This window comes from Hevea brasiliensis, chromosome 11 (assembly GCF_030052815.1).
Source record: "Hevea brasiliensis isolate MT/VB/25A 57/8 chromosome 11, ASM3005281v1, whole genome shotgun sequence".
Lineage (NCBI taxonomy): Eukaryota > Viridiplantae > Streptophyta > Magnoliopsida > Malpighiales > Euphorbiaceae > Hevea > Hevea brasiliensis.
The window spans coordinates 21280107-21293775 of NC_079503.1; positions in this window are offsets into that span (position 1 = coordinate 21280107).

Genomic DNA, 13669 nt, shown 5'->3' on the forward strand with positions numbered 1-13669 from the left:
GTAAAACCAAATATAGTAACCTTTGTATGCAACAAGTCCTCTTCTATTTTTTCAAGTGCCCAAAGCACAGTCAATGGCATGACATTCACTGTTCAATCTTTGTAAGCTAGAATCCTTAAAACAGGTCTGCCATTGACATAAGCCTTGATGCATAATGGCCTAAGACGTTTGGCTAGTTGTGCATTTGGCTTTTCAAAAATGATTATACTCGGGTTATTATTGCCCATGGTTTGGAATGTAACTAAGCTCAAGAGTCCATCTGACTTGCTTCTAATTGCTTCTTCAACTGGCTCTATCTGCTTATTTTTTGTCCCCAAGTTTTTGTCCTGTTTCTCTTAGGTGCTTGAAATGATGCAAGCAGCACGACCGAAGTAGTTACGCAACCAAATGGAATCAGAATCTTGCCCACCATGAAACAACCTATTTCTATATTTCCACATCATCATTGTAACACCCCTACATTCATAGTCCTGCATATTTTACTATTCCAGTGACCGATGTCGGTCTGGACAATTAAGAGGATTAGAACCATATTTAAGTCACCTAGAAAAGCCTTGAATGAAAATTAATAGTAATTACCAGAAGGTCAAGTCTAAATAAGAAAAACAAAACATAAAAGGTTAAATGAGCCGGGAGTCACAGCGATGGGTGACCTTACCGGGAAGTGACTGTGAGGTCAGTTCCAACCCTAATTTTGAACAGGACATTATGACACCGCAATCCTAAGAAGTATTGAGAAACTGGTGAAAAAGAGAAAATCACATAAAATTTTGATAAGTAGGTCAAATAATTAGATCATGGTTCCGGAAGGAATACTGAATTATTTGCAAACTAGATTAGACTGGCGAGGGGCAAATTGGTCAAATCACCCCTAGAGGTTACTCATGACCTAACTATCCAATAAAATCTGAGAAATGAAAATTTTAAAATATATAATTAAATTGAAGAGGTGTGAAGAAAAAAAAAGAAAAAGAAAAGAAAAGAAAAGAAAATTGGAATAATGACATCACATAGGTGACCTAAGCATGACATCAAATTTATTTTTAATTTATTTAATTTTTTTGACTAAGTCAATGATAAGAAATAAAAACAAAAATGAAAAAGTAATTTTTCACTTCTTCTTCATCATATGGCCGGCACCCTCTCCCACTTCCCTTTCTCTCACAAAAAAAAAAAAAAAAAATTCTCCATTAAAGCTTATGTCGAAGCTTTTCAAACCCCTAAATTACCCATAAATTCCTCAAATTTCTTGATTAAACCTTGTTCTTACTACTTGAAAGGGAGATTGAAGAAGGAAAAGGAAGAAGAAATTGAAGGATTTAAAGCTTGGAAAATTAAAGAAAGAGGTTAGTGTTTTAACTTTCAATTTTCCATTTAAAGGCATGCTTAGCTAATTGAATTCACTTAGAATTGAAGAAAAAGAAACAAAAATAACATGTTGGGGCCAAGACTGAATTTCGGCCAGCACTAAAAGGTTAGGATTTGAGTGAGTTTGATGCAATTAAAAGTGTAATTGAGTGTAAATTATTGTGTAGAAGATAGCTGTACACTTTAATTGCACTAATTGAATAAGTTGCAAAATTAGGGTTCTTGAGCCAATAAATTTGGGGAGAAAATTTGGAGAAAATTGATAATTGATGTAATGGGACCTAATGAAGACTCAAAATGGTCAATGGGGACCAATTGGAGTGTGTTAGAATGGTGAGAATTGAAAGGCAATTCGGATTAGTAAGGGTTCATTTCTAGATAGTTTGACCTAGGTCCATTTCAGGGACCAAAACTATAATTCTGCCACTCCAATTGGTATGAGGCCAATTGGAGATGAAAGTAGACATATGATGTCACAATTTTCATGCAGAAACCCTGCCCAGAAAATGACGTTAAGTTAGTGAACAATTAGGGCAAACCCGAAATTAGCACACTGCCACTATACAAAAATGACCAAATGAACAGTATTGGCCATAACTTGGCATAGGAAGGTCCAAATGACCTAAATTTTATACCGATGGAAGTTTGAGACATCGTACTACAACTTTTATAAAGAAAACAAACCCAAATTTTGACTATAACCCATCCAAAAAGTGAGCTACAGTCGGCGCACCAAAACTGCCAGAACAGAATTGGTACCCAGAATTCTGGGTTAAAACTAATTCAGCCAGCCTTAGAAAAATAGTCATAACTTAGGCTACAAAACTCCAAATGGAGTAATTCAAAAGGGGAATTAAATATAAGATAATAAGGAACAACTTTGATGAAGAACATTTAGCCAAATTCCTACAGTAACTAGACCAATGGAACAGTATAAGCCAGTGAACCAAAACTGAAAAATTTCAATTTCTCTTAAGAAACTTAGGAACTGAAATGGCAACCAATGCCAACCAATTAGACACTCAAAATATGGTATGTAGGTGTAATTGAAATTCACATACCTATTAAGAATGAAAAAGTTAATATTTTGACTTGAATAGTATAATGAATAGTAACCCTAAAATACAAAGTCTAAAGAATACTATTTTAAGTAATTTTGGGGGTGCAATTAAGTAGACATTAAATTATTGTTGGATTAATTATGTGACTTGATACTAAAATACTGAAAATTGTGTGTTTCAGTTGGGAAAGACATTAGAAAGGAGAAAGAAACACTGAGTCAAGGCTAAGAGGCAACTCATAAGAGGTTTGTGCACAACATATAATTTCTCTTTGAAATTTCTTTTGAAATTGTGTTGAATGAATTGTAAGAATTTATTTATGACTTCCATTGAATTGAATATTTAATTGAAAAGAAATATGTGCTATTAACTCATGTTTTTGGGAAGTTAAACTATATGTGAATTGATGGCCATTTTAAATGTTTAGAAAATTATTAAAATAGTTTGAAACCACAGTGTCATGACCAGATGTTTGAATTCCTCAATAGCTTGCCTAGTGGGAAGAAATAGTTTTGTATTCACTCTCTAGCTGAAGTGTTGAGGTGTGTGCCAGTAGAGGAGAAAATTGAATGGGTACCCATAGATTTGAGCTAGCTAGCCTTGGTATTCCTCATAAGCCTTTGGCTGTTGGGATTAAAAGTTTATTGGTGTCGTGATATGACTGTGCGATTTTATGAAAAGCTATTCTTGAATTATGAAGTGAGAATTTCTTTGACTTAAATTTTAAATTGTGTTTTGTATTTGTTTAACAATTTAAGTACTGTATTTGGAATAATTATGATTTAATATGGCATAAACTGGTATTTTTCTTTATGTTGTGCACCATTGGGTATTTTTACTCAGCGATGACTTTACATTGTTGTCGCAGGTAGAGAAACAGGTAAAGCAGCAGAATAGGCTGCTAGTGACTAGAAGAAACTACACACTTGGATTTTTATCGGGTATTTGAATTATACCCTTATGTAAATTTTTATTTTAATGTATATGACTATATGTATGTATTTTGGTTGGTCTTGAGCAGTTGTACAGTAATGTTGTAAAGTATTTGATTTTGTAACATGGTTGTAATATAAACCTTGTGTTTAATTTATGAAATGCTCAATTATGTTCTTCATTTTGAGATTTATTTTTATGAATTGAATTTGGAACTGAGATTGTGTAATATATTGGAAGTTGGGGTTGTGAATTGAATTATTGGAAGTACTTTTTTTACAGGTGTTGAAAATTTAGTTTTTTTTCCAATTACAGACGACACTCTACTGAAATTTTTACAAAATTTGCTGAAAAATAAAATTTAACAAAATTTTTACCTAATATTTTAACTACAAATAAAAGTTTTTAATACCTATTAAAAGTGCTCACCACCTTCAAAGAAGATAAAATTGTTTTTAAAATCCTTTGTAGTGTATTTAATGGGTTATCGGTAGGCGAAGTTCGGTGATTCATACTACTGGATCATGTTTTGCCTTACAGAGGGGTAAGGTGTGACATGTTTTAATGGTATCAGAGCAAGTTTTTAAAGTATGTTTTGACCTGTGAATTTACATTTTCTTCGTGCTAAGTACAACTGCTCAATGTCATTATGTGATACATACAGTGCATTACATTATAAATATGAACTAACGGAGGGAAATCTCCTTGTATTATTTGTTTAGGAGATAGAATACACTCTAATAGACTATGGAAAAGGGGATCATTCTGTAGAACAATCAGTAGAGGCTGAGGCACAAGGGGAAGCACTAGCTCTTCAGAATGTGAGTGGGTCAGCCACTCCGGCTCCTCCAATGCTACAATTTCCTACTCAATTTGCCCAGCAGATAGCTGCGATGTTCCAACAAATGGCTGGAAACATGCCTACCCAAGCTCCACTTTAGGCACCTATAGTGCAACCACAGCCTCCAGCCAGGCAGTATGATAAACAAATCAAGTATGGTGTGTGACACCCCTTACTCGTCTACAATATAGCCGAGCAAGATATGCTACACAATGTACCAGAACACCATATTTTATCTCAATTATTTTTTTATCCTTCCTTAATTAATTTCTTTGTGAAATTTGACTCTTTTATGAAATTTGTGAAATTTGACTCTTTTAAGTCATTATTGAAATTATAAATTCTTTTGAGGTTCCGAAAATTTTATATAAAATCCGGTAGAGTAATGGCTAAAAATGGAGAAAACAGTTCTTCGGAATCTATGAAAAATACTTTGAATACATCTTCAATCATTCTCAACCTCCATTATGTCAACATAATCTCAATATTTGTCAACCATTTCTCAAAAATTATTCTATTTATCATTCATTCATTTCACATGATAATCATGTACAAATCATAAATAAATACTAAATTTTCATTTATAAACACAAATTACAAATATTTGCATTAATACCAGAATATATTACATGAGTTTCACTATGCATGAGAAAATAAAAGTTTAATTACAAAATACAAATAGTACAAAATACTAAAATGGGACCTAGTGTCCTATCAATGCACTGAAGTCTGTGCCGTGACACTGACACTATGTAGAACAGTGAATGGCCTCACCCAATCTGTGGTCTACTAGGCTCTCTGTCAGTCTCTCCAGAACCTACGTGTGGCAAAAAGCAACGCGCTAAGCAATGATGCTTAGTAGTGCCAATAATAAAATAATAAAAAAAAAGAACTAAAAGAAAATAAATATGCAGTGTATGGGTTAATTTCTCATACAGACAAATTATTGATAACTATTTGCAGTATTATTCATTTGGTACTTGTTCTATCCATTATTTCATTAAATTTATCAACTTGCATTTTTGGTTGCCCAAGTAACCTATACTGGATGACTGGACTGGATATACGGGTAAACTGGCACTGCATACTAAGTACCTCGGGCCGTCACACCATCGGTCACAATGTGCCTCCCGGTGTGCAACAGAACAGCTGATAAGCTGTAATAAACATTAGGCACAAGGCCAAGTATCATCATAATATCAGAATGGCTAAAAGCTATAAAATCACAGAATGGCATAATGCCATGTACAGTGCTACTAACTGAACCCTATTGGCATGCCAACCTATCCAAACCAATCTTACTAGGTGTACTAGGGCACATTACAAAGTTATTGATTGAATTTTCATCTTTTACATGTAAGGTTACTATTCATTTACTATTTAGGTCAAATTATTGACTTTCCAATGCATAATAGTTACATGAGTCCTAATCACATAAATTGACCACATTTTTGGTTTCCAAAAGTGTTGGCATTAGTTGTCAATCCGTACTTCTAACAATGGAGAATAAATCAAAATTTCAGTTTTTGGGTGCTAGAGTTCACTGTTCCATTCGGCCATTCTATAGTGAGAATTTGGCCAAATGTTCTTAATCAAAGTTGTTCTTTATTGTGTCTAGTTATATTTCACTTTTTGAATCACCCCATTTGGATATTTCTAGCTCAAGTTATGGCTATTGAACTATAACTAATAGGTTTGCCTTTACCCAGAATTTCTGGGCAATTTTTGGTTCTGCCAGTTTTGATAGTCCAACTTTGGCTAGCAATTTCATTTAGTTAAGTCCAGAATTTGAGTTTGTGTTCTACATGAAAGTTGTTCTAAATTGCCTCAGCTTTCCATTGATATAAATTTTAGGTCAATTGGACCTTTTTACACTGAGTTATGACCAAATGAATGAACACTGTTTATTTGGTCATTTTGCCCAGGCAGAATGTAAGTTACCCGAATTTGGTCAATTTTTAGGGCATCCTAAGTTTACTTTCTGGACAGGGTTCCTTCATCAAAGTTGTGCCATTATGTGTCTAATTTCATGTCCAATTAGCTTTATACCAATTGAACCTATACAACCCAAGTTATAGCTACCCAAACATGCTGGACTCACATCCAGACCTGCAGGGCACTCAAGGCAGCACACCCAACCTCAATTCCCATGGCACAATTTACTTCAATTCCTACTCAAACATAACCAAATGGTCACTAATTGACCATTAGAATTTTCTTTCACCAATACATGAGCAAAACCCTAGGTTTTTCCCAAACCCTAACTCCAACAATTTCAATTCTCTATATACATACAATCCATGAATTAAAACACCAAAATCATGTTCAATGACAGCCATACACAACTATTATGCAATCAAATTGGCACTAACCTTGTTGGAGCTAACTCCCAAGCTTGCAAAACCTTCTTTTTCCTTCTTCTTTTTGCTGGCTAGAGAGAGTTTAAGGGGTGAGGAAAAATTTTTGTGAAGAGAGTGAGGGATTTTGAGGTGAAATGGAGTGAGGTATAAAGCTTGACAAAGCTTTAATGGAGGTTTGGGGTTAGGCAAGATTTCAGCTGGGTTGAGATAGTTAGGGGATGTAGATTTTTCTTTTTAATTTCTGCCCACTCAAGTCTTTTTAAGTTGATTTATAATAGCTTGGTGAAATTTGATTGGTGGAAGCTTTAATAATGACATCATATGATGTCAAAAGTCCCATTTTTCTTCATTTTTCCTTTCTTTTCTTTCTATTTATTTTCATTTAAATTTTTTAACAATATTTATTCACATTTTATTTCATAATAATTATTTACTTAACTGGACAAGTCGGCCAAAAATCATCTCTTAAGATGAAATGACCAAAATGCCCTCCGTTTGGCTTATTGAGCCAAAATCGTCTGTACCGATCTAAAATGTTTTATAAGCATTTTCTTGGAATTCTAATGCCATCAAAACCTCAATGACTCTTCTCTGGAGTCCCAAAAATTATTTCATGAATTTTCTCTCGGGTTTAGGGCTTCTAGCTGCGAAAACCGCAACTTCCCACTGGGTTACCCATCACTAGAGCACCGGCTCATTTAACTTAGTTGTATTTTATTTCTAAAATTTTTCCTACATTTTTCTTATTAATATTTAAGTTAATTATGGCTCTTCACTTTAGTCTAAATATTTTTCTAGACGTTCTAACTGTCCGGACCGACACCGGTCACCAGAACAGTAGAATATACGAAATTGCTACAGTAAGGGTGTTACATGGTGCAACTGAGTTCAGGAGAATAGTGGATCCATTAGAGGCAAAGCAGTGGTTAGAGAGGAAAAATAAAATATAACAAAATTTTTACCTAATATTTTAACTGCAAATAAAAGTTTTTAGTACCTGTTAAAAGTGCTCACCACCTTCAAAGAAGATAAAATTGTTTTTAAAATCCTTTGTAGTGTATTTAATGGGTTATCGGTAGGCGAAGTTCGGTGATTCATTAAGTATACTATGGGATTATGTTATGCCTTACAGAGGGATAAGGTGTGACAATCATGGGTGTCAGATGAACCATTATCATCACCCCATCCAATAGGGTGGATTGACTTAAGTAGGATGTCAACTGAGGGTTGCTTGGAATACTTGATAGAGAAACTGAACTTGCCCAAAGGTTGATCGAGCAAATCCCACTCCCCATTTTTTTAATTTGAAGACAATTATGGCTTGTCTCTCCTCAAGTTTTGATGCTTAGCATGGTTTTTGGTGTTAAATTCCTTTTAGTGGCATTATTTAGCCTTTAACCATTGTAATCTCATTTTCTGTGTCTTGGTCAATGACTTAGGGAATTTCTTGTGTCGCACCAAGTTACATTCACCATAATGCGCATTTCTGGTGATACCATAAATCGAACCTTTCTTTTTAAGCCTTTGGCTTTTAATGCTCATGTCTTATGATCTACCTAGGAGTGAGTGTAGTTTTCAATTTAAACTGAAAAAGCAAACTAAACCAAACTAATTTAATTCAATCGATTTGGTTTTTCGGTCTGAGCAGTTTGATTCAATTTTAGATTTAAAATAATTTTAGTTTTTCGTTCAATTCATTTTTTTAAGAAAAAATTGAACCAACCAATTTGCTAATTCATTTTCTTTTTAAATTGAACCAACCAATTTGCTCCTTACCTAAATGCTAGACCGTTTTAGCTATGTATATAAGTTAAATATTCCTACCACCTAAATGCTAAACCATTTTAGCTATGTATATAAGTCAAACTTTCCTACCAGCCCAGCGTTGTGTCCCTAATTACTTTCTCATCCTGCTCTTCTTCTTCTTCTTCTTCTTCCTTCATTCTCAATCTCACGCTATAAGAGATAGCCCCTTCTCTCTTACTCTCAATCTGTCTTACTCCTTACCTCAGACCCTCAACATAGCCACAAATCAATTCCTTTAACCACCAGACATAGCCCATGCCAAATCAATGCCTTCACTCTTAATGTCTCCTTCAGTTATAATTCTGCCTCTTCTCGGCTCCTTGGTCCTCGCTACTTCACTCTTCGGATCTGCTCCTAATGGCTGAGTAATGCAACCATCATCTTAACTAAACCTTAATTTTAGGAAACAAACTATTGATGCTCCTTGGTTTACATAACTGCTCATCATCTCCAGTAACCAACTTTTTGATTTTAGGAACTAATTTACATGCTTCCCACTCCAAGAAAGTTACTGCACTTTGACTTGTGCTCTTCCTTTGACTTGAATCATGGGCTGAACCTCTTTTATATGGAACATTTAATTTTAATTCTTGAACCCATAATTATTTTGGGCCTAAAAAATAAAAAATCAATTGTGGTGCAAACAGTTTTTAATAAAATTATATACTAATTTATTTTTTTGATTTATTATTAATTATTATGTATTTTGAATATGGAATCTTTGCCTATAAAACTAATTACAAGAAGTATGCTTATTCAAAATTCCTAATAGAACATTGTAATGATAGTCCATCTTATCTTTATTGCTCATACAAGAAAGTATCTAGATTAATAGAATTTTAGAATTGTTCTATTAATTACACTATTTTACTCGTGGAGTAAAAGAGTTTATGAATAGTTGCATTTGAATAAGTTATTTAAGAGCTATGGGGAAACAAATGCTCCTTTCTGTAGACCCCTAATTTTTTATCCCTGTCGCAATGGTTTTACAGTTACCGGACGATTCTCACCAAAGTGAAAAAGTGAGGAGTTGCCACTTTAATTTTGAGAAAAATTAAAGAAAACCACTTATTGTTTAAAAAGAATTTAACCACTTCAAAAATAGAGATTCTAGGTTTGGAATCCGCATACGCGTGGAAAGGTGTTAGGCATCCCACATCGTCCCTCAATGAGGGCAAGTAGATTTAAAGATGTGCTCTTTATAACTTAAGATCAATAATATTACTGGAGTTTTCAAACTACCATGTTGATTCTCGTAACTATCACAAGAACATTTAATTTTCCACTAATTAGAGTAATCCCGAATACGGGGGTAAATGGGAACACTCTAAGGTGGGTTGTAAGTCTTATTATGATTTTATATTTTATTTTTTTTCTTTGTTCTTTTTTTTTTTTTTTTGTTGAGTTCTCCTCCCTTGTCATGGAATTAGAACTCTAAATCCGAAAAGGTATCACTTGGCCCCTACAGATTCATAATGAGTAAGAAGGACTCTCATTTTAATCATTATTTACCTTGTCATTGGTGTCCAAATGATAGAGGGCATGACGTGTGTGTAAAGAAATTGGATTAATACGGGTAAAGACTTTTATTCCTTTCAATTAGGACTCTAATTCAAAAGAGATGTGTTAATTATAACCTAAAGAGTTTTCTTCATTAATGAGGACTCTCTGTTAATGAAGAAAGGTCCCATCATCAGCATAATTATTTACAAAGCATTATTGGCATTAATCCACTTCCAAATTATTTACGTGTTTATAAAATAATTGGTTAATTTTGGATGTTCTTTATGTGAGGAATCTCCCTCATATTTAGATAGATCACAAATGCAAGGGCACCAAGAAGGACTCTCCATTGGACCCAAACAAAAATTTATAAAGCATAAAGCATGCAAGTTCGACATGATTAGACATTTTAAAAGTCCAGATTCTAACTTACGCCACTAACGCAGCCTAATTATACATAATAAGAAGAAATATTTTAAAGCATTTACCTGCGAAGAACTCTAGAAGTGATGGGAGAGCAGATGTTGATATCTTGCGTCACAATGGGACCACAGGGGGCTGGGCTGGGCCGGCCAAAGCACCTTTTGTAGTGACGAGAGCGATGGGGACGGATCCTAATGACTAAAACCCCAAAATGAACTACTGAGCTGTTGAAAAAATCTATTAAAGATGGGGACCAGGGTGTTTTGGGATTTGTAGAGTCAAGATTCCTTAGAAAACACATTTCTAAAGCCCCTCTTAACGACTCTATATGTAGGAGAAAAACAAAAGAACTTAGGATTAGAGCTTGAAGACTAAAGGTCAAAGACTCAAAGAAATCTCTATTAAACAAAGACTAAGAACTCTAGACTTAAGCCCTAAATACCCTGTAACGCCCCTATTTGTATAGCATGGTATATTTTACTATTCTGGTGACCGGTGTCTGTCCGGACAATTAATGGGATTAGAACCATACTTAAGACAACTAGATAAGCCATGAACACAAATAATTAGTAATTGCCAAATAGTTAAGTATAAATAAGAAAAACAGAACATAAGAAGTTAAACGAGCCGAGAGTCACAGCGATGGGTGACCTTCTCGGGAAGGACTGCGAAATCGATTTAAACTCAAATTTCGAACCATAAAATGTGACGCTGCGGTCCTTAGGATCATTACGAACACAGTAGAAAAGAGAAAATCACAAAAAAGAATTGTTAAGTCAGTCAAATAATTAGGTCAAGGAACCGAAAGAAATATTGAATTATTTGCAAACCGGGTCAAACCGGCGAGGGGCAATTTGGTCAATTGATCCCGAGAGCTGACTCCTGATCTAACTGTCAAATAAAATCGGAGAAAAGAAAATTTTGAAACCGAAAATTAAATTAAAGAACTAGGGAAAAATAAATAAAAAGAAAAAAGAAAAGTTGAAATGAGTGACATCATTGCATGACATCATGCATGATGTCATAAACACTAATATAATTAAAACTTGAATTTTGGATAATTATGGTCTTCCATAAGACTAAAAACAAAAAGGAAAAGAAAAAGAAAAAAAAAAACAAAAAGCCTTCTTCCCTAAACCTTGCCACCTCACTCTTCCTCTCAACTCTCCCTCACCAAATCACCATTAAAGCTTGAAGAAATCAAACCTTAGCCATAAAAATTGTTAACCCCTTAATTAAACTTGGTCTTTTAGTCTTGAAAAGAAGTTTGAGCAAGAAAGAAAGAAGAAAGGAAGGAGTTGAAGAGAAAAAAATTCTGCAATTCAAGGTTAGTGAGTTCACTTTAAGTTTTTAGTTTAATTTAAGTATTTATAGCATGAAGAACCTAGAAATATGCTTAAAATGAAATGAAAACATCTTTGGAGGACTAGATGGAAATTTTAGAAGCTAGGGTTTGTGATGGAAATGCATGTGTTTTGATTGAATTAAATATGTTAGGAAGCTTAATTGAGTTAATGCATGATGTTGGTATGCTTTGAATCAAGTAAATGTAACAAAAATGTGAATTAGGGTTTGGACCTAGGGTTTTGGAAGCCAAAAATTGAAAAAATGGTCAAATGGTGTGTTTGACCTTGTTTGAGGTGAGAAATGGTCATTTGTGACCAATTGAGATGTGTTGGAAGTGTTGAAAGTGAGAGTGAATTCGGATTGAAAATGGCCATGCTGTAGGCAGCAGGACCAAGGTCCCTTTGAGGGACCAAAACTGAAAATTTACAAGTCCAATTGGTATGAGACCAATTGGGAATGAAAATAGACAAAAAATTGAACATTTTTCATTTAGGAATCATGCCCAAAAAGTGACCATAGCCTAGTGAACAAATTGACTAAATTCGGATTTTTGCAGTCTGACCTGTACAAAAATGACCAAACATTTAGTCATAACTTGGGCTAGACAGGTTTAAATGACCTGAAATTTTACCAGTGGACAGATAAGATATAGACCTAAAACTTTCATGAAGAATACAAACCCAAATTATGCCCTTAACCAAGTCATTTGGCCACCCAAAATTGGTGACCTAAAACTGCCAGAACCAGTTTGGTGCCCAGAAATATGGGTTAAGTCCAATCCGGCAGCCATGATTCAAATGGCTATAACTTGAGGTACAAAACTCCAATTGGAGCGATTCAAAAAGGATAATAAAGTTAAGACAATATGGAACATTTTCTATGAAGAAAATTTTGTCAAATTCTAACAGCAAAATGACCAATGGAACAGTGCAACCTAAGACATCAAAACTGAAAATTTGTAATTTTGCCTAAAAGAGCTAAGTTTTGAGAAAATGACCAAAACCAACAAGTTTGGTAACCAAAATGTGGTATGTGGGTGAAGTTGGAGTTTCCATACCTATTAAGCCTTAGAAAGTCAACAAATTGACTTGAATAGTAACCTCAATATGAAATTTGCAAGAATGTAAGTTTAAACATATTGGAATTAATTACTGGAATTGTTATGAAGTAAAGATACTGAGACACTATAAATTTTGTGTTTCAGCTGAAAAAGACTTGGAATGTCTGAGAGACTGAGTCAAGGCCTAGAGGCGACTCACGTCAGGTTTCTGCACAATAAACTCTATTTCAGCATTTTATTCTTGAAAAATTGATTTAGTACGCATTATGAGTTTAAGAACTTTTGTGTTGCCACTTTGTGATGAGATTGTAACTTTGAAAATTGATTTGATTTTTGTATGCAATATTTGAATAAAATGTTTGAAGTGAATTTTTTATTCACACTTAGCATGGCAGTGCCTTATTATTCCTCCTCCATTTATGGGGTTGAGATCGATTATTTTCCTCCCTCTCTAGTTTACCAGTTGAGGTTGTAGATCGGATGAGTACTCATTAGGTAGCTAGCCACCTCCCTCATTGATTTCGATTAGTGTGGTTGTAGATTGCTTTATCATGGTGTACAATGCGGCATTGATCGAAAATTTTGTGTCATGGCTTAAGTTGTGTATGAATTGGCAACACTGTGTTTATTAAATTATTTGACCCAAAATTTTTCTATAATGAGCTTTGATAATTTGTGAAATATAATTGTGCAGCATTTAAATTGTTTTTTGTCAATGAATGATTTATGTAATAAATTTCAAATTCTTTATTGTGCACCACTGAGTATTTTTATACTCAGTGATAGCTTATTTTGCTGTCGCAGATAAGAGCAAGGAGAAAGCAGCAGAGTGAGCTGCTACTGATATTGAGAACTTCACTGATCCTTTTTGTACGGGTATTTATTTATACCCTTGTAGTTAATTGATGTAAATATTGTAATATTTTATGTATCAATGCAAAGTTGAACAGTTGTATAATAAATTGTA